This window comes from Capsicum annuum, chromosome 3, assembly GCF_002878395.1.
Source record: "Capsicum annuum cultivar UCD-10X-F1 chromosome 3, UCD10Xv1.1, whole genome shotgun sequence".
Classification (NCBI taxonomy): domain Eukaryota; kingdom Viridiplantae; phylum Streptophyta; class Magnoliopsida; order Solanales; family Solanaceae; genus Capsicum; species Capsicum annuum.
The window spans coordinates 72,307,994-72,332,927 of NC_061113.1; the positions used below are offsets into that span (position 1 = coordinate 72,307,994).

General features: G+C 35.4%; 1 non-coding gene across 1 annotated transcript; it reads left to right on the forward strand.

The window, feature by feature from the left end:
* The first annotated feature begins 15,807 nt into the window (after positions 1-15,807).
* Positions 15,808-15,914, forward strand: LOC124897420. Its single transcript, XR_007054141.1, has one exon. It is a non-coding gene; the product is annotated as a small nucleolar RNA R71 (small nucleolar RNA).
* Positions 15,915-24,934: the final 9,020 nt, after the last annotated feature.

Consider the following 24,934-nt stretch of genomic DNA (forward strand, 5'->3'; position numbering starts at 1 on the left):
ATCCAAATTGGAATAAACTATGCTGACTTGGTCAAATGATGCACAATAATCTATATACCATCGGAACCACTGGAAGAACGAGGCAAGCCAAAAATAAAGTCTATAGTAATCCATTCCTATTTGTACTAAGGAATGGGCAACCTCTGAGTCAAAATACCTGGCCGTTGATGCTCGGCCTTAACCTACTGACAACATAGGCAACAAGCTACAAAGTTTGCCATATCTCTCGTAATGTCCCTCCACTAATAGGGGTGTCTCAAATCTAAATACATATTGGCTTCGCCAAGGTGGAAAGAATATCTGGAGACATGAGCCTCATGCAAAATCAACTAAATTAGTTCGTCAATCTGAGGAACAAAAATGTGTCCATAAAACCTCAAAACACCCTCAAAATCAATGGTGTGCCTCTCAAACTAGAATCTCAACACCAGAACTTGAAGAAAGTTAAGATAACAATCCTTAAATAAATGATCCCAAATCTGCACAAATAATAAGGTTTTCACCTCCATACTAGCTAAAATCCCCTTGGTATTCAAAATATCTAGGGAAAGAAACAAGTTATCCAAGGACTGAATATCTCGTGCTAATGGTCTCTAAGAGAATAAAATTCAAGCCAAACTGTCCACACTCTCTACCTTGTAACTCAAGGCATCTACTACCATATTTGCCTTGCCTGAGTAATACAAGATGGAAATATCATAGTCCTTAAGTAACTTCATCCATCTACGCTATCGAGCATTGATCTCACTATGGGTCATAAGATATTAAAGATTGCAATGATTAGTGAAAATCTCACAATATGCGCCATACAAATAATGCCTCCAAATCTTAAGCGCGAAAACTACCACCACCATTTCCAAAATTATGAGTAGGGTAGTTGAGCTAATGCACCTTAAGATGTATAAAAGCATAAGAAATAACACAATCTTGCTACATCAATATACAACCTAGACTAACACCAGAGGCGTCACAAAACATGGTGACTCTCTCACCCTCAACAAGAAGATCTAACATAAGAGTTGAAGTATGAAAGTCCTTGAGCTTTCCAAAGCTTGACTCACACTTCTCAAACTAATAAAAAAGAACCCCCTTCCAAGTTAATATGGTCATAGGGGCTAAAATCGTAGCAAAACCCTTGATGAAGTATAGCTATGAATTTCAGTCAGAGATGTAGGTATAGTCCAATCACAGATCACCTCAATCTTGGAAAGGTCCACCAAAATATCTTCCTTAGACACCAAATGTCCAAGAAATGTCACTGACTCAAGAGAAAACTCACACTTGGAGAACTTTGCAAAAAGAAAACTATCCCTCAAATTCCAGAGCACAATCCTCAAATGATTTGCTTGCTCGTCTCTACTTCTAGAATAGAAAAGGATGTTGTTGATGAACACAATCATGAAATACCAAAATAATGCCTGAATAGTCAGTTCTTCAAATCAATGAATGCATCTAAGGCATTAGTCAACCCAAAACACCACTAAGAACTCATAATTACTATATTAGGGCCTAAAGGTTGTCTTCGGGATATCCTTAGCTCGAATCCTCAGCATATGGTAACCAGACCTCAAATCACTCTTAGAAAATATGGTTGCACCCTAAAGGTGATCAAATAACTTATGAATGCAAGGCATAGGATAACGGTTCTTTATTGTCACCTTATTAAGATGCTTATAATCAATGCACATACGCATGGGACCATCTTTTTTCTTCACAAACAATAGAGGAGATCCCCAAGAAGTCACACTCCGTCTAATAAATCCCTTACTAAGAAGATCCTAAATCTGAGAATTCAGCTCCTTAAGCTTAGCATGAACTATATGATAAGGTGCCATTGAAATAGGTCAGGTACCAGGCTTGAGATCATTCACAAAATCAATCTCATAGATAGAGGGAATACCATACTAGTCGGTAAGGAACACGTCAAGAAACTCATAAACAATAGGAATAGAGTCAAACAACGGACTCTTCACATTAGTATCACAAATATAAGTGAGATAAGACACACAACCCCTTGAAATAAACCTACTAGTGCATATATACGAGATAATTACCATCGAATCATGTTTAACAGCTCCTTGCCACATGACTATGGGTACGCTGCACACATGGCTAAGTTAACAGTCTTGATAATCATCATAAGATACCAATCCCATGACCTGATAAAGCCAGTATAAGGGCATCTAATATCAATGATACAACCAAAAAGACTTATAATATAGTAAATATATTTTTCTCAATAAAGAAATTGAATAATAATAAGATAGATAGAAATGGACAACTCAAAACTACAAGAGCTCACCCTATATCCAAAAGATAAACTCTTCATGAACAATGGTTAATGATGATATCTAGTACTTGAATCTTCTCCAAAAAAGCAAGAAAGTACAATATGAGAACCAAAATAATGGATACTCAGTAGGCATCATCTGTCGACTATGCTAAGTTATCATATAAAGATAATACAATGAAAGATAAAATAACTGAGTCGAAGTACAAAATTGAACCCAAATCATCTCCTTTATCATTGTGCATAATTAGTACATAACTGAAAATTAATAACAATAATATAACGTAAAGAATCAAGATCATGCAAACATAATCAAGAAATTGGTACCCATATACTAATTAGTGCAAAAAGTAAAGAACTCGTCACAACATCCCATACTACTAGAAATTACACACAAGAGAAAATAAAGCAATCATCCAATATTATATCTAACCTTCATCAGAATTTGACCATCACTCCACTTTTCACCATCATACTACATTATGCCACAACTTAGCAATTTAACAACATTATACCATAATCAACTAGTCAACCATTAGATATTTCTTCTCATAACCTTAGATATCAATAGACTCCACTTAACTACTAAGCATAAATTACTTACTAGGCTATCCTTGAAAATTACTCAATACTTAATCATATGATCATGTCATAGTGTATAACTGAAATTGAATCAAAATATATATATATAGTGCATACCTACATTGAACCGATCAAAATGCATGTAATACCCAAAATTGAATCAATTATAATGTATATAATACCCAAAATTGAACTGGTCACAATGCATATAATACCTTAAATTAAATCAATCATAGTGTATATAATACCCGAGTTAAACCAGTCATAATGTTTATAATACATGGAATTGAATTGGTCACAATGTATATAATACCCAGAATTGAACTAATCATAATTATAATCTTAATAATTATAGTGTCATCAATAGCATAATAAACAAGGTCATCATGTCTCACATTTACCAAAAATATCATCAAGTACCAAGATTTCTTACCATCACCTAAATACCACTTTTCAAGAGTCTAATAGGTATAAAGATTCATCAAAGCTAATATGTGTCATAGCCTAAGGTGGGTTAGGAGTTCACCCCAATCCTTAAATTCTACTTAGGAAAATTGCTACACGAACTAGGCTTAAATTATTTAATTTCACCTTTATATGTCAATTAAGCCTTAATTAGACCTAAGATAGAAAAATCCACCAAAACATGAGTAACTAGGGTATTTATGCCTAATTTGAGTAACTTAGTAATTTTCATACTAATCATGAGAGATGAAGTCCAATTTATCTAAAGCACAAGGAACAAGCTAAAGTATTTAAGTTTCCGGTGTCAAAATAGCCTAAAAGGCTCAATTAACCCCAAGACTTTAAATTCATCAAACAAACACCTAAAACTCATCCCTATCCAACATAATATCATAATTATATAGTGATAATAATCAATCTAACTAGGGTTAAACCAAGCCTACCTCAATGCTGAAGAATGCTCAATAATCTGCTAAACCTTTATTGTTTCCCTTTTGAGACGCCTTTTCAAGATTCCAAGCTATCAAAAACACATTCTATTAATCAATATGAGAATATCAATACCCATATTTTCACCATTATTCTTTGGGTTCAAAAATTATGACAAAAAACTATGTGGGTTCCTCTCACAAAAAAATCACATTTTCGAGATCAAACCAACATGATATCAAGCTTATGAAATCAAAATATAATGCCCCAAAACCTGGTCGCAAGACATCAGACGGTGCTCAAGACTACAAGTAGCATTAATCTAACCCTGTCTGTCTGTTACTAAATCGGAATCTCATAATAAAGCAAATATAGACCTAAGAGCCATTCTAAATGTAGAAAACTGTCTGATATAATATATGAAATAATGTCTGAAATCTTAATACTGAATAAGCTGAATCAAAAATAGTAGTCTGACAAGCCTCTACTACTAATAATAGGGAGTCACTAGGACAGACCCCCAGCTAACTCGGACTATCTAAAAAGAATACTAAAATATGTAAAACTACTAAGCTGCAGATTCTGAATGAATAAGTCCTCGAACTATGAGGACTCACCAACTGTCGGATGTAGATGAAGATGCTCGAACTACTCACGCTGCTGATACTGAGCACTTGAACCTACATTATTAGACAATGTAGCACATAGATGTATATGTGGATCATTACTTTGAGGATGTACTAAGTATATGAGGGTAAAATGCATAAGTAAAATAACTTCTCATCATCATAATTTATAAAACAATGCATACTAAATGTAAATGACTCATATAAGCTGGCATATCTGAAATACTGATATAATAAGAAACAAATCATACCTTATAAATCTAGTGAGTCATAAAATTTAGTTCTAAAAGCTGTACTTATATTCTCTCTTTAAATCACACTGTCCAAGTGTAGAAATGACTCACTCTTAAATCTGAAATCTGAAAGCTAAAATCTATAGCTAATATCTTTCTGTAAAGCATAATGTGAATAAAGTTGTTAGCGTTTACACTTAGTTTTCTAAAAGCTTTCTGTTATTCTATTTCTGATGAAACTCTTATAAAAATATTTACCATTAAGCTTTAAGGAAAACACTTTTTCTTAAGGCTTTAGGGAAAACTGTTCTGCAAGAGAGGTTCTTCTAACTGATATAAACTATAGAGCTACATAGAGTCCAACATCTCGTCCTCTTATGGAAGAAACCTAATGTTGGAGAGAGATGTCATACTCTTGCTAGGGAGTATAACCTCAGCATATGTGATCACTATCTTAGCCAACTATGGGCAATTTAATCTTAATTCTATGGTGACACGTAGTTCTAGGTATTGAACCTTAGAATCATACACAATTCAAGGCTAAATACTACACCGTTTAGTTTTCTACGCCTATCTAGTTGGAAATCCACTTTAAAACTAGCATAAGGGTTTATTATGTAACCAATTATGCACTTATATGAATCAATCTATAAATGAAGCTACTTTTCTTTCAATAATTTGTAATGAATCTGTAAAGTTGATTCCAAAATTTATCGGAGGATCGAAAGATCAAAACTTTATTGTAAATCTAAAATAATCATCTCATAGGATGCTTAAAACATCATCTTTCTTGAAATATCAACATATAAACTTGAGGCTTAATAATCCATGCACCAAACTCATGTCAAAACATCATAATAATCATGCTTGAAAGTGAAATCAATGATAATTAAACTCAAAATCTAGAAATTATAGCCATTAACACAAAAACGTGAAAATAGACATGTTATTTATCTTCAAATTCTCTCGAAAGCTCATAATTTTGCAAATAGAAATAAAGGGTATGAACCCTAATTTAAATCTCATGTATAACTATTCAAAATCATGTGAATTTTAAATAAAAGCTTGGTTTTGGGCAAAAGGATGGAAGAGGATCCTTGTTCATAAACCCCACATAACTTGGTAGATGATTAGATGAAGAAACTTGAATTAATGATTCCTATTTGAGTTCTTAAAGATGAGTTCTTGATTATATTGCCTTGGGAATCCTCAATCTTAAGCTTTATTGGGGAAACTATAGAGAATTTTGGTTTTTTGGAAAAGATGCTTTGGAGCTCTAGGGTTTTACTTTGAGAGCGAATGGATGAATTGGGCATAAAGTGCCTTGAATATGATTAATTCCTTATTTTGGATAAATTGGGGCTTTGGGGATTGACCAAAATACCCTTATTAAACTATAAGTCAATAATGAAAAATGTAATATTTTTCTGAATTGGCAGGCCACCGTGATGTGCCACTATCGTTGTGGCTCACTGGAATTTGGACAATTGAGAACTGGGTAGACTCGGCAACGCAGAGCCATCGCGGTGCTCCTTTGGAGTACCATTTTTTCCACCAACGTGATATGGTAAGATTGCGTTCGGCTACTGGATTTTGGAAAATTGGAAAATGGACCACTTTACGATACGCCAATATCACAGAGGTCTATGGAACTGACTATTGCCATTTTTGCCTTCTCTGCGATGTGCTGAGTGCCCAGGTGGCACACTGTCAACTTAAAAATTCCATAAGTTTTCAACTACGTATCGAATTTAGGCGAATTTGGTATCGATGGAAAGCTTATTCAATTTCCCACACAAAGGAAGGTCTAAAGCTGAAAAAGTTCACATGGAATAAGTATTATTCACTTTGCAAGATATCTCTTAGCATTTTAGGAATGAATTTAAGCTAGGAAAAATATGGGGAATTACAATATCTCCCCCTTGGGAACATTAATCCTCGAATGTGGCTAGTTAAGATGACAATACTAAGGAATCTGAGGCTATAAGCTATCAAGAACAACTGAAATAAATGGAATGACTAAATCTCAATTAAAATGAGCTACTGAATTGATATGAGAGTACATGAATTCGAATGAAGATAACTATATAGCTGAATCTATAACTGGAAAAAAACTTAATGAGGCAAAACTATTACCTTCAGCTGAATCGGAGTTCGTGGAGAAGACATGTGGATACTTGGTATGCATGTCTGTTTCTGCTTCCTAAGTAGCACCCTCAACGGACTGATTTCACCACAGAACTTTGACCTAGGGGACTTTATTTCTCCTTAGTTTATGAATCTGATGATCAAGAATCTCTGCTGGGATTTCTTTGTAAGAGAGGCTATTCTGAATATCTGTGCTTTCTAGAGGAACTATAACAGCTGAATCGTCCATGCACTTTTTTAACAAGGACACATGGAATACTGGATGAACTAAGGATAAGTCTGCAAGTATCTCAAGATCATATGCTACCCTCACAACATGGCTCAAAATACTGAAGGGACCAATATAATGGGGACTAAGCTTTCCCTTCTTGCCAAATCTCTTTACCCCTTTTATGGGTGAAATTCTTAAGTACACAAGATCATCAACCTCGAACTCAAAGGTCTCTTATTCTTATGTCTGTATAAGATTTATAATGACTTTGGGATGATTTTAATCTCTCTTAAATCAATTGAACTTTCCCCATGACCTCAAACACCATGTCCAGCCAATTAAAGCCGCCTTACCTACTTAGAACCAACCAACTGGCGATCTGCATCGTCGCCCATAAAGATCCTCAAATGGAGCCATATAAATACTAGCATGATAACTATTACTATAAGCATGCTCAATAAATGGAAAATGCTTATCTCAACTACCTTTGAAATCAAGAACACAGGACCTCAACATATTCTCTAGTGTCTGAATGGTCCTTTCTTACTAACCATCTATCTGCGGATGAAAAGCTAAACAAAAATAAACTTGGGTACCAAGACCCTTCTGAAAAGCTCACCAAAATTGAGAGATAAACTGAGTACCCCTATCTGAGATGATAGACAAAGGAACTCTACGCAATCTAACCAACTCTCAGATGTACAGCTTAGCATAATTCTCAGCTATGTAAGACATGTGAACTGGAAAGAAATGCACTGACTTAGTCAATTTATCTGCAATAACCTAAATCAAATCATGCTGACGACGTGAATGAGGTAAACTAGTCACAAAATCCATATTCACCTCTTCCCACTTCTAAGTGGGGATACCAAACTCTTGCAATGCACCACCAGGTCTTTGGTGCTCTATCTTAACATATTGACAAGTTGCATACTTAGCTACAAACACTGCTATATCCCTCTTCATACATCTGCACCAATAGATTTCTCGCAAGTCACGGTGCATCTTAGTAGCACCTGGATGAATGGAATAACGCGCACCATGTACTTCCACCATAATTCATTACCTCAAATCATCAAAACATGGCACACACAATCTACTTTGGTACCTCAACACACTATCCCCTCCTTAGGAGAAAACCTCTACTTCTTGGTCTTTAACTTACTCCTTCAGTTTGACCAAACAAGAATCCTCATCTTGGTTCTCCTTTACCTCTGAAACAAGGGAAGATTCAAAACTACTCTGAACCCAAATATTCCCTTCAACTGAATCAACCAACCTCATATCCAATCTAGTTAATTGATGTACTTCCCAAACTAACTCTCTCTTATCATCCTCCAAATGTGCAACACTGCCCATAGATAATCTACTAAGGGCATCTACCACTATATTGGCCTTGCCCGGATGATACAACAGACTCATATCATAATATTTCAACAACTCCAACCACCTTCTCTAATAGAGATTCAACTTTCTCTGAATAAATACATATTGTAAGATTTTGTGATTCGTGAACACATCAACATGCACCCTATACAAATAATGTCTCTATATTTTCAAAGCAATCATAGGTTGGGTAATTCTTTTCATAAGGCTTAAGTTTTATAGAGGCATAGGCTATGACCTTACCTCTCTACCTCAAAACACAACCCAAACCGACTCTGTAGGCATCATAATAAACCACAAAACTATCTGTACCATCAGGTAATGCTAAAACTGTGGTTGGAGTGAGTTGTGTCTTCAACTTCTTAAAACTCTTCTAGTAAGAATTTGACCACTAAAACTTAAATTTATTTTGGCTCAATCTAGACATAGGAGACATAATAAATGAGAAACCATCAACAAAATATCTGTAGCAGCCAGAAAAACCCAAGAAACTCCTAATCTATGATGGAGAGATATGTCTAGGCCAATTTCATCTACTTTTGTCTTTTAGGGATCAACCCTAATACCCTTATTGGAAACAATATGACTTAGGAAAGATACTAGCCTTAGCCAAAATTCACACTTGCTGAATTTGGCAAACAAATGGTGATCTCTAATTGTTTGCAACATAATTCTAAGATGTTCTGCATGATCATTTTTAGCACAAGAGTAGACGAGAATATTATTGATAAAGACTATGACAAACATATCCAGATAATGTTTGAACACTCTGTTTATCAAGTCCATGAAGGCTGCTGAGCATTTGTTAGTCTGAAGGATATGACTAGAAACTTAAAATGACCATAACAGATTCTGAAAGTTGTCTTTAGAATATCACATTCCTTTACTTTATGTCGATGATAGCCGGATCTAAGGTCTATCTTTGAGAAATAACTGGCACCTTGGAGTTGATCAAATAAGTCATCAATTCTAGAAAGAGGATATTTGTTTCTTATTGTGACTTTATTCAACTGACGATAGTCAATGCACATACGCAAAGAACCATATTTCTTTCTCATAAATAAGACGGAAGCGCCCCATGGAGAAATCTTAGGCCTTATGAAGCCTTTATCTAAAAGATCTTTAAGTTGCTCTTTCAACTCTTTGAGCTCGGCGGAAGCCATACGATATAGAGGTATTGAGATGTGCTGAATATCTGGTATAAAGCCAATACCAAATTCTATTTTTCTATATAGAGGTACCCCTGGCAAATCTTCCAAAATATATTAGGAAACTGATTGACTACACTGACTGACTGAATTGTTGGAGTCTCAGAATTTGTATATTTGACTCAAACTAGATGATAGATACACCATTTGGATACCATATTTTGGGATTTATGATAAGATATGAAATGGCTTTTGAGAGACACTGAATTACCTTTCCACTCAAAGGTTGGCTCATCAAGAAACTGAAACGTCACCAATCTGGTGTGACAATATATAAAGGCATAAATAGAATGGAGCTAATCCATACATATAATAAGATCAAAGTCAACCATATCTAACTCTATTAGGTCTGCTAACATGAATTTTTAAAGGACAGTGACAGGACATATTCTATAGATCTGTTTAGCAACAACTGACTCACCTATTGGGGTAGAAACCAAGAAGGGTTCAGGGATCTTTTTAGAACTTATTTAAAAATTTACTACAGCTAATGGGGTTACATAAGAGAAAATCGACCCAGGGTCTAACAATACATAAACATCAAGGTGAAAGAAATGAAGCATATCAGTAACAACATCAGGTGAATCCTCTTGCTCCAAATGGGATGGTAAAGCATAAACTAATTCTAGCTCTGACCACCACTAGTACTGGATGTTGCGACCTAAGGAGAGACTGTGTGACCTACAGGAGTTGGTGCACTAGTATCCTGAGCCTGGGGATGATCATCTCTATTTCCCTTCTTTGAATATGGGCACTTTTTAATTCCATGGCCCGACTAACCACAACCAAAACAACGCCACTATCTAGCCATGCACTTATTGGGATGATTCCTACCAAACTTAGGACAAGAAGGATAACAAGTTCTTCCACTTATACTATTCTTAGATCTGGACTTCGAAGACTAACCCCACTGCTCCTGCCTAGCTCTGGGAGTGGGAGCATTAGCTAAAGATAGTGCAGGTATTGATTAACAATTCTATAATTATGAATGATTTCCTCTTTGAGACCTATTCTAACCATACTTAAACTGTCCTATTCTAGCCTTCTTATTATTTCTATATCTTCCCTTCAACTTCTCTACCTCAATCTTCTAAGCATGCATCATCAATATTGCAAGATCCATGTTTCCAATGAGCATGGCAGTCCTACACTTCTTGACTACCAAGTGAGATACTCTAATAACAAACTTACTCAAACTAGCCCTAGGATCAGCCATCGTATCAGAGGCATATTTAGACAACTGATTAAACTTAAGGCAGTACTCTTTTACGGTCATCGAGCCTAACCTCAAATTCACAAACTCCTCTATCTTAGCTTCCCTTATCTCATGTGGGAAGAACTTGTCTAGAAAAGCATCTTGAAATACCTTCCAACTTATAGGAACAACATTCTAACCTTTACCATTCCTCCATATACTACCTAATTATATGCTACATCCTTCAATCAATAGGATGCTAAATCTACACTCTTTTCCTTAGAAACATGCATAATTTGGGTGATTTTCTTCACCTCATTTAGATAAATTTGTGGGTCCTCACCTGCCTTTAACCTAAAGAACTCTGGTGGATTGATTCTCATGAAGTTTCTGATTTTAGCTGCTACTAAATCACCATTCCATTATAGTGGAACTGCAGCCTGATTCTGATGATTGCCCTGAACATTGGCAGTCAAAGCTTAGGCTAACGCTTGAAAGGCAGCCCTAAACTCAGCATAGGATACATTCTCATTTATAGGATCGACGGGCTGGCGTAGCTGGTTATTATCTTTTTGGACATTAGCTTGACGAGGAGACATTTTCAATAGTCACATAAGAGCATGAGTTAATAGAAGAAAGAGATATTGTAAGCATAATAGATCATGAAAGAATGAGATGATTTGGTTTCCTAAGAACATTCCGTAGCCTCTTACTCATAAATGTGGTGCACTTTACACCTATGATAAAGACTATACGTAATTTTGCTGGTCTGACTCCCTAGGACTTTTAAAACCTTAGGCTCTGATATCAAGTTTGTAATTCTCCAAAACCTGGTCCCGAGATGCCACACAGTGCTCAATACTAAGAGTAGTATTAAGCTAACCCTATTTTCCTATTACTAAATTTGAATCTTATAATAAAAGAAATATAGACGTAAGAGTCATTCTAAATACCAAAAACTATCTGAATATAATATTTGAAATAATATTTGAAATCTCAATACTAAATAAGCTGAATCAAAACTAGTAGTCTAATAAGCCTCTACTACTAAATATAGAGATTCACTGGGATAGCCCCCATCTAACTTGAACTATCTAAAAACAATACTAAATCATATAAAAATATTAAGCTGCAAAATCGGATGAATAAGTCCCGTAACAATAAGGACTCACTAACTGTCGTATGTAGATGTAGGTGCTCGAACTACTCATGCTGTTGATACTGAGCACCTGAACCTATATTATGAGACAATGTAGCACATTGACATATATATGGATTAGTACTTTGAGGATGTGCTGAGTATATGGGGGTGAATTGCATAAGTAAAACATTATATCATCATTATAATTTATAAAACAATGCATGTTCAACATAAATGTCTCATATAAGCTGCAATATCTGAAATACTAAAATAATAAGAAACAAGTCATACTTTATAAATCTAATGAGTCATTATATTTAGTCCTAAAAGTTGTACATGTATTCTCTCTTTAAATCATACTATCTAAGTGTAGAAAGGACTCACTCTTAAATCTAAAATCTGAAAGCTAAAATTTATAGCTAATAACATTCTGCAAAGAATAATCTGAATAAAGTTGTGAGCCTTTATACTTAGTTTTCTAAAAGAGTTCTATTATTCTTCTTTGTTGAAATATACTGAAAATCTTTACCATTAAGATGTAAGGAAAAGTCTTTATCTTAAGGATTTAGGGAAAACTGTTCTGCAAGGAAGGTTCTTCTAACTGACATAAACAATTGATCTATATGGAGTCCAATGTCTCGTCCTCTTAAAGAAGAAACCTCACATTGGGGAGAGCTGTCATACTCTTGCTAGGTAGTATAACCTCAACTTAGGTGATCACTATCTCAGCCCACTATGGGTACTTTAATATCAATTCTATGGTGGCACATAGTTTTGAGGTATGAGAGCCTTGGAATCATACCCAACACGATGCTAAATACTACTTCCTTTAGTTTGCTATGCTTAGCTTATTTGAAATCGACTTTAAAACTAGTATAAGAGTTTATTATGAAACCAATTTTGCACTAATCTAAATCAATATGTAAATAAAGCTATTTTTCTTTCTGTAATCTATAATAAATCTGTTAAGTAGATTTCAAATCTTATTTGAGGATCAAAAGATCAAAACTTTACTGTACACCTAAAATAATAAGCTCATAGGATGCTTAAAGCATCATCTTTCTTGAAATATCTTCATATAAACTTGGGGCTTAGTAACCCATGTATCAAAATCATGTCAAAACATCATAATAATCATTCTTGATAGTGAAATCAATGATAAATAAACTCAAATTCTAGAAATTACTGACAAAAGCATAAAAATATGAAAATAGACATGTTATCTTAAAATTCTCTCAAAAACTAAAAATCTTGCAAATAACAATAAAGGGTATGAACCCTAATTCAAATGTCATGTATAATCATTAAAAATTATATGAATTTTAAATAAAAGTTTGGTTTTGGGAACAAGGATAGAAGACGATCATTGTTCATAAACCCCACATAACTTGGCAGATGATTACATGAAAAACTTGAATTATTGATCGCAATTTGAGTTCTTAAAGATGAGTTCTTGATTATGTTTTCTTGGAAATCCTCAAGCTTAAGCTTACTTGGAGAAACAATGGAGGATTTTGATTTCTTGGAGAAACAAGCTTTGGAGCTCTAGGATTTTTCTTTGAGAGAGAATGGATGAAATTGTTATAAAATGCCTTGAATATGATTAATTTCTTGTTTTGGATGAATTGAGGCCTTGGGATATGACCAAAATACCCCAATTGAACTCTAAGTCAGAACTAAAAAATGCAACACTTTTTTAAGCTGGCAGGCCACCGTGATGTGCCACTATCATGGTGGCTCACTAGGATTGGGACAATTGGGAACTAGGCAGACTCCATGATACAGAGCCATCGCGGTGCCCCTTTAGAATGCCATTTTGGCCACCAACGTGACTCGATAAGATCACATTGGGATACAGGATTTTGATAAATGGGAAAATAGACCACTCTATGATGCGCTAATATCGCGGAGGTCCACTAGAATTGATGATTGTCATTTTTGCCTTCTGCGCTACGCACTGAGTCTCTAGGTGGCATACTACCAACTTAAAAATGCCATAACTTTTCATCTGCATTTCAAATTTAGGAAAATTTGGTATCGATGAAAAGCTTATTAAATTTTTCACAAAAAAGAAGGTAAAAATATGGAAAATTTCACATGGAATAAATATTATTCACTTTGGAAGCTATCCCTTAACATTCTAGGAATGAATTTAAGCTAGAAAAAATATGGGGTATTACACAAAAATCTTAAAAATAGGTGAAAACCAAGCTAAATTTGGACTAAAATCAGGTCCTAAAGGTATTAGGGGTTTAGTCAAAATTGTAAGAAATTCAAGCATAAATTTGAAGGAGTCATACCTTCAATTAAAGGTATTCATGAAAATGTATGTTAATAAAGCTCTACAGATACCTCCAAGACTCAATTCAAAGTTATCACACTCTTTTATGGTTCTTGGAACTTAAGGATGAGTGGAAAATGACCAAAATGCGGCATAAGGGGTCATTTTATATCCATGCTAGGTGTTCAGGTATGGCTATCACAAAAAATGGTGTGAAATAACACTACTTGAGTATAGGAGTAGGTATAGTAATTTCCATCTTACCTTGTGCGGTTGTAGCATTTGCTATTAGCATAGCTGATAGCTGAAATTTAGAGTTTTGTAAAGTTTCTTCCAATGCCTCGGGATTTATTCAAAATTTGATATCTGTCAATAAACTATGTAACCAAAGTAATTATTATGTTTCAAATATAATGGAGAATTCATATTTTCCCTCTAAGCTCATTTCAACAAAATATCAGTCACACACCCATTTTTTAAATTTTCCAACTTTCTGACTAGTAGGTCAAATTAAGCTTGGTGCATTGGAACCAAAACCAAAGTTTTACCTATCCTAAAATCGGTATTTCGAAGTTGCTGGTGCATTCAAAATATGCATCAAAGATCATTTTACTAAAGTTTTTTCCCAGTGACCATTTGGAACAAACAAAGACTTTTAAATAGGAAATTGGTGATAAAAAACAAACAAACTAACAAGTAACTAAAATGTCTGCTCCAGGAAGTCATAAATTACTTGACACAAATATGGAATAGCTCTAATGGTGAAAATATGCAGAAATATGTAAAATGACCTAAAGGATCATTACAAACTCATCCAATTATATTTACCACTTCGAGTGCAAACTTTATTAACTTTCTTGGTGTTAGCTTCTATATCACTCAGTAAACCTCTGTAAGGCCTAGTGTTTTATGCCCCAACAAGTTGTCCCATATGAATTTCGATAGTCTTTGTGACTAACTGCTAATTTTTGTTGATAGTAGACATATTTGCTTGGTTTTCCATGATCTACTTCAATATCTCTTAAATATTGATGGAGTGAGCATTAGAATGAGCACCTTGAGCCTATGGTTGAAGATTCTTATTTCCCACTTGGTTCCTATACTAAATAATATTTTCGCTTGATTTCTGCCATATAAGAGGTTGAGGTGATTCTACAATTTTTTTTTATATGTATTCCCAGAATTTTGATTACCTTGGCATTGAGAATTATCCAAAAATTTTACAAATTTTGGATTCACTGTGCAGGCATTGATTGAGGGATTACCGTTACCATATACCTTACGCAAATTATGGGTTTGATGTAACATGTTAATGGGAAACTGTTGATGTTTTAAATTTAGGTTACTAAATTAAGTGTTTATCTTAGTCTACAAAGAGGCAATTTATGTTGCTTTAGCTGTTCATTAATCCACTTCTAATAACCCTTCAACTTTGTTTGGGGGTTTTATTGAAACATTTGTATTCTACTTTGTAATACCCACTGATATCTGATTCAAAAGTGTGTACAGATCATCATTTGTCTTTTTTAAGGTTTTTCAACTACGGAATCCAAAAAAAATTGTGTTAGGTTCAATCCCCTTCATAAATGTATGAACCAAAGCCTTATTAGTTATATAATAGTGAGGGAAATCAGGAATGAACAACTTGAATCTCTCCCAAGCCTGATACAGATTTTGACAATCCTTTTGTCCGAAGCTCAAGATGTCACTCCTCAACTTCACAGTTTTTCCATATGGAAAGAAATTAATATAAAATTACCTTGAAAAATCATCCTTGGTGGTGATGGAGTTAGGTGTTTCAACCTTCAACCAGTTCTTTACTTCTTCTAAAATAGAGCAAGGGAATACCATAAGCATTACATAGTTAGACAAGACTCTTGTAGGAATGTATATGTCACTAATTTTTTTTCTTGCCAGCTTGAAGAACAAGTTAAACTTGCAAAAGCAACCGCTAATATCAAGTTGTCAAAACTTATATATTATTAGTATTATTAAAAACAAAAATTTAGAAAATTACTAATTTCTTAAGTTCATAGAAATGGCGCTAAAAACTCATTGCAGTCCATTGCACAGGCAAGTGCATGCATTCATAGAAAGTAGTATAAAGGATCTTCCAAGCTAGATATTTAATGCATAGGGACTATGAGATTAGAAATTTTCTTAGTTTAATTTCTAATATTATTTGGGACAAGTTTTGAGATTTATCAAGAGAATATATGAAATTATAACATTTTAATTATTGAAAAAGTAATAAAGTAAAGCACTAACAATTTGAGAAAAAGTTGTTATCAATATCAACAATAAATCTAGAGTTACGATATTTACCTAAATTATGTATAACATTTATTCATCTCGATGAACTTTATTTCTCTATTTATTAATTTTGGGTTTAAATTTTTAATTTGGGAACGGCCATCCTCTAAATAACCTATTTAAACTAGTTTTGTAACTCCACTATTGAGTGGGGATGTGAGTTTTTAATTCAAATGCTCTAATTTTTTCATCCCAATGATAACTAGATAAGGAAAACTAAGTACACTACTATGCTAGTTGCATATCAATCCTAACTTAAGCATGAGATGATATTATCCCCTATGTTCTTCATCCTATCCTCACATTTCTATGGTCAGTTCGTGCAAGAACTACCCATTTATTCTAATATTGGCCAGACAATAAAATAGTAACATTAAGAACATGACAAAAATTAAACTAGAAACAAGATTCATTGAGTCAAATAAAATACTCAACAATCATATTCTAGTTGTAACCTAGAACAAGGGTATTTAGCTACTCATATTCAGATAGAAATACAGGAATTAATGTTATACCAAAATAGTGAGTAGTAGATTTACAAGATGAAGAACACTCTTAAAAAAACCTTGTGCTCCCTATTTTTGTCTTAGAACTCATAAGTAAGTAACTATAGGCCATCCTTAGGGTATTTATTGTGGTGGGCCCCTTAAAACCCAAGCCCATTAGGAGTTGGCCAAATATATTATGAAATTATATTGAAGAAATAAATCTAAGAACAGAGGTAAACGCATGGAAGAAAGCTGCATAATGTGCCCTATAAAGAATACGCCTTCTAAAATACTTTTTCAATGAGTTGCGCAGTGTAGTCTCTCCCCTAGGGGCCTAGCTGCATAGATCTAATGCTTCTTTAGCTACTGAACTTTCCTTATATCTCATATCACAATTGTATATGTTTCTCCTTCATTCTTTGTTCTCTTTCAGCCACATTTTATCCTAAAATGTGTTGACTATAATTTTTTACCTCATTCATATAAACATAGTAGAAAGCACAAGAAAATATATGTATTTGTTCTCGAACCTAAGATAAAATATGGGAAAAGTGTGGTTCTTGGGTGTATCAATATGCCCAATACCAAGTAGTAGTCAACCCCTTCTTGAACATTCTTACTCACTTTGCCTTTGTTAAAATAGACATCAAGGCATGCCTAGAAAACTCATGAAAATAAACCTCATTACTCAGTAATAAACATACAACCCTGCTCGAGATCATCAACTCATCTTTAAGTCTCTCTCCCAAGTTGATAGGTATATACTTCTCAAGAAAAATCTAAGAAAATAAAGTACAAGTCATATGAGGTAACTCTGTAAGTCTAAAACATTTGTTTTGTTGTTCTAGACAACTATAAGGTAGAATAATCCATAGAGTGTGACTCCATAAAACCAAGGCTACAAAATCTCTCCTAACATCTAACTATGATCTTATAAGCATCCTCATTGAGAGAATTTCTAAACTTTGGAGGACTCAATCATATGATCCTATCAAATATCTTGAACTTATCCACTGCTATTGCTGGCCTTTGTGCCATTAGAGGTGCAATAAGTCTTATATATAAGGCATAAATAAGGAGGGCCATAGCAGAAGTAGGTTTTTCCCCTAGAGTTTTAAATACCTAAACTGGTGTAGGATGTTCTAATTTGAGTGTTCAGTAATTTGGAGGGTGCATCCCAAACTAGTAACTTACCTATCATCCCAGCGCTCATGAATATATGCTTCTTAATGAACTTTGCAACCACTTTTGTGTCATTGGTAGGGAGCGCTGTTGGTTCCACCCTCTTTGAAATGTAATATACAAAAAAAATAATACATTTCATACCAAATTATGGAGGATAAGGTCCTATGAAGTTTAATCTCAACCTCCAAAATGTTATTTAGAGACATCGCATGCCCTCAAGGAGTAGTACCTATGCGCTGACGTTGATGACACTATTTTGTGAATATGGCCACATCTTTGAATAAGGTGGGCCAAAATAAATCAAATTGTAGCATCTTATAAATTTTATGTGTTGGACCATGATGACCTCCATAAAGAGAAAAATGACGAATCTCTAATACATGCTTTGCTTTATATTCCAGAATGCACCTTTTAATCAATTGATCAAGGCATAGTTGTAGTAAGTAAGGCACATCCCATATGTAGAAATGGTACTAATAGTAAAGCATCTACCTTTACTGATTAGTATCTTTAGGTGGATACATTCTACTCACTAGCAATTTCACAATATCTGCATACCAAGGTAGCTCTATAATAGTCAATGCAAAGAGTTGTTTCAATAAACTCTACTCAAATTTTACCATTTTCTAGCGCATGTGACAAATTCTTTAGCTTGGATAAATGGAAGCTACTTAGTAGTCAAACCCCTTACATTCTTTAACTTATAAATCATATTTTTGTAGCAATAAAATACACCTAGTGACCCATGGTTTATCATTCTTCTTATTGAACAAATATTCAATAGTTGTATCTTATAATGCGACGCATACTAGTGCAATCGATATCCCATCGTCTGAGGGAAACAGGGTGTTCCATGTCATGAGTGTTATGCTCCATAGGTTACAAATAAAAGTTCAATTTGGGGGTCAAGCAGACAAAGATGCCACCTTGCATTTTAAACACATCATTGAGGTGTATGACCCATTTGATATTGTTCATATCACTCAAGAGTCTATTGGTTGAGGATTTTCCCCTTTTCCCTAATAGGTGATGCGGTTTTGTGGTTGAGATCTCTTCCCGTCGGGTCTATTACTGAACTATGTAAACAACCACTTTGGTACCCAACAAATATGATCAGATCTTATCAAATACATACGCCAAAACTTGTATCACCTTCTATGTAAAATTATAATTATCTTGGGTTGCATAAAAAATTTTGCTTGCATAGTATATAGAATAAAAAATCTTCTCTCTTTGTTGGCCTAAGACTGCTTCCACAACCATATAACTAGTGTCACACATCAACTATAATGGCAAATCCTTGGTAAAGGTAATCAATATTGGAGCTTCAATAAACTTTATTTTAGTTTCTCAAAGGCTTCAACACAATAATAATAAAATTGAATTTCCTCTTCCTCAAGTAGCTTACACATTGGTCTATCATTTTAAAAATATCTTCGATAAACTATCTATAAAATTCCTCATTGCTAAGAAATGGTGCATACCATTCAAAGATATTAGTGGAAATAACTTCTTTATTACCTCGATCTTGGCACAATCAACTTCCAATCCTTTTTATGACACTTTATATCCGCAAATAATGCTTTCTCTGTCTAAAAAGAGTCACTTCTCCTAGTTCAGAACCAAATTTGTTGCCTCACACTGATCAATCACCCTATAAATATTCTGCAATCAAACTTCAAAAGTATTACCTAATATAGAAAAGTCATCCATAAATACCTTTACGGAGTCTTCCATCAATTCATAGAAGATTGCCATTATGTTATGTTGTCTATATTTATATGTGTGTATATATGAAATTACTACATATCTATCTTTTTCCATGTCTATTCATATTGTATATGTATTCTTTGGCTTTGTTGTAACGCCCCACATTTTGGGCTACAATATACACCATGATTTCGATGAGTTGTTAATCCTGAAGCCATAAAATCCTATGATAATATGGTATGTTAATTGTTTTTGTAGCATGTGAATCCATTGAAGCTTGAATTTCGACCATAGAGGTCCTTCAACTCATGGACGAGTTGAAACTATTTCAATCGACTAAGTTTTAGTGGATGTTGTAAAGTGTGTCAGCTTCCATTGACCATAACTCTCTGTATATGTCGAATTAGGAAGCCTACTATGTTTCAAATGATAGGTATTCGAGTTAACTTTCCAACGAAACTAATTTGGCTAACATACGACACCCGAGCAAGAAGTTATGGCCTTTTAAAGTGATATGCATCACCTAACCAATTGCCCATGGCCACTTGAAAGCATAGGCAATAGCCTAGGCGGCGCCTATGTAAACATAGGGGATAGCCTAGGTGTCACCTATGTAAACATAGGAGATAGCCTAGGCGGACCCTATGTGAACATAGGCAAAGGGATGGGCGGCACCTATGTAAAGAATTCTAGTGACTTAAACACTCCGTTTTTGGGACAAAGTGGTCCTTTTCCACCCTTACCTAGCCCTAAAATATGAAATTCAGTTCCTAGCACCCCAAAATACATCTTCATTCATCAAAAGTGCTCAAAGATTCTCCTTAGGGTTTCAAATTAAAAAAATAAATAGTTCAAGATTCGACCGTAGGTTTTCAAATATAATTACATATTTGGAATCACCAATCCGCAAGCTTCAAGAAACATCTATTATCCTTGGAAGTAGAGGTACGTGGGGTTATCCTAAAATCTCATGGCTGTAGTTTTTATGAACATGCATGCTTTTAACTGGGGGTTTTCAATCAAATGTTAATAACTTGCTTTCAATATGATTTCTAAGTCATCTTTCTTTATGTCATAAGAATTGTTTGCTTAGATACTTCAATGGTTGAAACCATGCAAATGTGATTTGAGATTTTCCATGGAAGTTTGATAAATATCAATGATAAATTACTTTCAAATTCCCATGATAATGTTTTGATACCCCATATCATATTGTGATCAACAAGAGAGCACATGAATTTGAAATAAATATTGTTCACCACTTATAAATGATGAAGCACCTTGGTTTTTACATAGTTATGCATATGTGGAAGTGATATTGAGGACTTGAAAGTCAGGTATGATGATAGCCTTCAGAACATGATATATGATTGAATTAGATGAAATTTGAATGCATTGATTTTACATGAGAAAGGTAGATACCCGAAGAACGCGTTTGAGAGTAAGGGCTCATCGCTAGAAATCGTGTTTGCCAACACGGAATATTGGTACAAGGCTAAGTGATCTTATGTACTTAACTTTATGTCATTCCCAAATTAGGACTATAGGTAGGAGCTCGGGTTAAGTTATCTTGGGCACTACCAGTGGGTCGAGACACCATGCTTTGTGATCTTGAGTGTCTCTCCCTCACTTATACTCTAATCTCAGTGGCAACCAAGGTTAGACAGTTGGTGTAAATTATGTAGGGTATTCCACCAAGCTTAGTTGCATTTCATTGATTGTTGAGAAAACTATTGCATTACACCCATGTGTTTTAAAATGAATTGATATGAAATTGCGTTATAATGGCTCTCAACTATATATTGTAAAAAAAAATATTATGTTTTGTTTTGATAACTCTGCATGTCAGTACTTTTGTGCTGACCCCCTCTCCTCTCTAACCACTCAGGTTTAGAGGCCCAGTCTAGGGGTCAAGAGAATCAGTAGATCATTCAGAAAGAGTTGCAGAGACAAGTGTTGAGCCTTCTATGTTTTGGAAGGTCTTATGTCTTGCAATCCTTTTATCTTATATTCAGTTTTAGTATCTACTGGGGCCTTGTCCCAGTTTATATACGGTTACTTAACTCAGTCATTTGTTAGAGATTTTCGCAGATAGTTGTTTAGAGGTTGATTGATGTTGGGGGAACTTTATTTCCTCATTATTGTTTTTTTCCATATTTATGACCATGTTTCTGAATTATTGTGTTTCTTCTGCATTACTTTAATCATATGAATTAGGTGCATGATTACCAAACAGATAGGGGTGTTTCGGGCCTCCATGGTTCAAAATGCTCGTCATGGCTAGGCCCTGGTTTGGGTCGTGACAAACATGGTATCAAAGCACGGTTCATGGTACTAGGGTGTCTGCGAAATCACGTTGGGTAGATTCCTGTTTATGGGTGTGTAGCATGCTACACTTATAAGCAGGGGCCTACTAGGCATTTAGGAAATGTTTCCCTTCTTTGTGATTTAGTTCGTGCTTCAGAGTCTAAACTATCCCCTAATCAATGATCACTTGTGTTTCAAAAACACAGTTATTCCTCTATGTCATATCATCGATCAGAATGCTCAGTTAGATAAGGTCTGTCCCATCCATGGGATGTGGACACATAACAGGGCTCACACTCCAGAATTTGTCCCTACTCCGGGAGTTCCACCAGTCCTGACCAGTCCACCTCGGGCTCCGCAGACTAATGATAACCATCCCCCAACTGCTCAGGGAGATATCTCAAATGCAAAATTCAGACGGTCCGTTCATATTCTAACATAGTTGGTAGCTAACCAGGATCAAAGATCGGAAGATATTGGGTCTACATCTGTTACGTCTGAGGCTACTAGAGTTGGACATTTCATGAAGATGAACCCACCTAAGTTCACTAGCACTAAGGTGGAGGAAGATCCACAGGTTTTCGTGGATGAGATAGAAAAGATCTTTAAGGTGATGGATATGGATAAGGTTAAAGGGGTGGAGCTAGCAACCTATTAGCTCAAGGATATTGCGAATCAGTGGTATGCCGACTGGGAAGATGCAAAAGGTGAAAGTGCTGAGCCCACAGTTTGGGGCGAATTTATGGAAGCTTTCCTTGATCGATTCTTTTCTCTGGAGTTGAGGGAGACCAAAGCAAAAGAGTTTATGAATCTGAAGCAGGGCAGTATGAGTGTCCAGGAGTACACTTTGAAGTTTAATAAACTAGCCTGCTGTGCACCAGGGTTGACTAATAATATATGAGAGCCTGGATGAGGAAATTTGCATCTGGACATGCTGATAACCTGGTACTTGAGTGGCAGGGGGATATGTTGAATAAGGTGTTAGACTTTTCTCGACTGACCATTCATATGCAGCAGGTGGAAGAAAAGAAGAAAATGATTGCTGAATATAGATAGAAAGACAGACAGGCTAAGAGAGCTAGATCTGTGGACCAGCACTAGGGTCAGCCGCAGAATGGTAACTAGGGTAATAAGTGGTTGAAGAAGAAGATGTTTTGGGATAATGCACAGTCGGCAGCCAGTACCCCAGTACCCAGACCACCGACAGACGGAGAAACTCAAAGTTTTCAGACTCCTCATGGATCCAAAGCTCTAGGTACATAGTCTCAGGTCAGTGTGACCCAGCAACATCGTACTTATCCGTGGTGCGAGGTTTGTGGGAGGAATCATCTAGAAAAGTGCTGGTTTATGGGGAGAAATTGCTATACTTATGGCAAAGTTGGTCACCTTCAGACAGAATGTCCTTCTACTGGAGAAAATATGGGGGGAGGGGGGGCTAAGTCCCAAGCCGCCCCTTCAGCTGCTGGGAGCGGTCGCAACCGGTTATATTCTTTGACTAACTTCTAAGAGGGCGAAGGCTTCACCAGATGTTGTCACTGGAATGTTACAAATCTTTTCTTGTGATATTTATGTATTGCTAGATCCCGGGTCTACTTTATCTTATGTGACCCCTTATGTGGCTGTTGGTTTCAAGTTTGAGCCTGAAGTTATTGTAGAACCCTTCACTGTTTCTACTCTTGGAGGTGACTCTATTATTGCTAGAAGGGTGTATAGAAATTGTGTGGTTTCTATTCATAGTAGGGAAACTGTGGCAGACCTTATAGAACTGGATATGATAGATTTTGATGTCATCCTTAGGATTGACTGGGTCCATTCGTGTTATGCCACTCTTGATTTCAGAACCCGAAAGGTCACTTTTTCTTTCCCGAATGAGACACCAATGGTATGGGCAGGGAGTTCTGTGGAACCTAGAGGTCACTTTATCTCTTATCTGAGAGCCCGAAAGCTTATCTCCAAAGGTTGTATGTATCATCTAATCCGAGTAAAAGATTCAAAATTTGAAAACCTTCCTTTGCAGTCAGTCCCTGTAGTAAATGTATTCCTAAAAATCTTTCCCAAAGATCTCTAGGGATACCCCCTGATAGGGAGATAGAATTTGGCATTGATGTGTTGCCAGACACTCGTCCTATTTCTATTTTGCCTTATAGAATTTCTTCTGCGAAACTAAAAGAGTTAAAGGAGCAGCTTGCAAACCTCCTAGACAAAGGTTTTATTCATCCTAGTGTTTCCCCAGGGGGTACACCTATGCTCTTTGTGCGAAAGAAGGATGGGTCCCTTCAGATGTGCATAGACTACCGTTAGTTGAATAAGGTCACGATTAAAAATAAATATCCTCTTCCTAGGATTGATGACCTTTTTGACAAGCTTCAGGGTGCCAAGTGTTTTTCCAAAACAGACCTTCATTCGGGTAATCATTAGTTGAATGTTAGGGCATCAGACATACCCAAGACAGCCTTCCGAACCCGATATGGTCACTACAAATTTCTAGTCATGTCCTTCAGGTTGACTAACACCCCTGCATCCTTCATAGATCTTGTGAATAGAGTGTTCCGTCAGTTTCTTGACTTGTTCGTTATTGTATTTATTGATGATATTCTAATCTATTCTAAGAGTAAAGAGGATCACACCAACTACCTCTGAATTATTCTTCAGACCCTTAAGGATCATCAACTGTATGCCAAATTTTCTAAGTGTAAATTTTGGTTAGACGCTATTGCCTTCCTGGGTCATATTGTT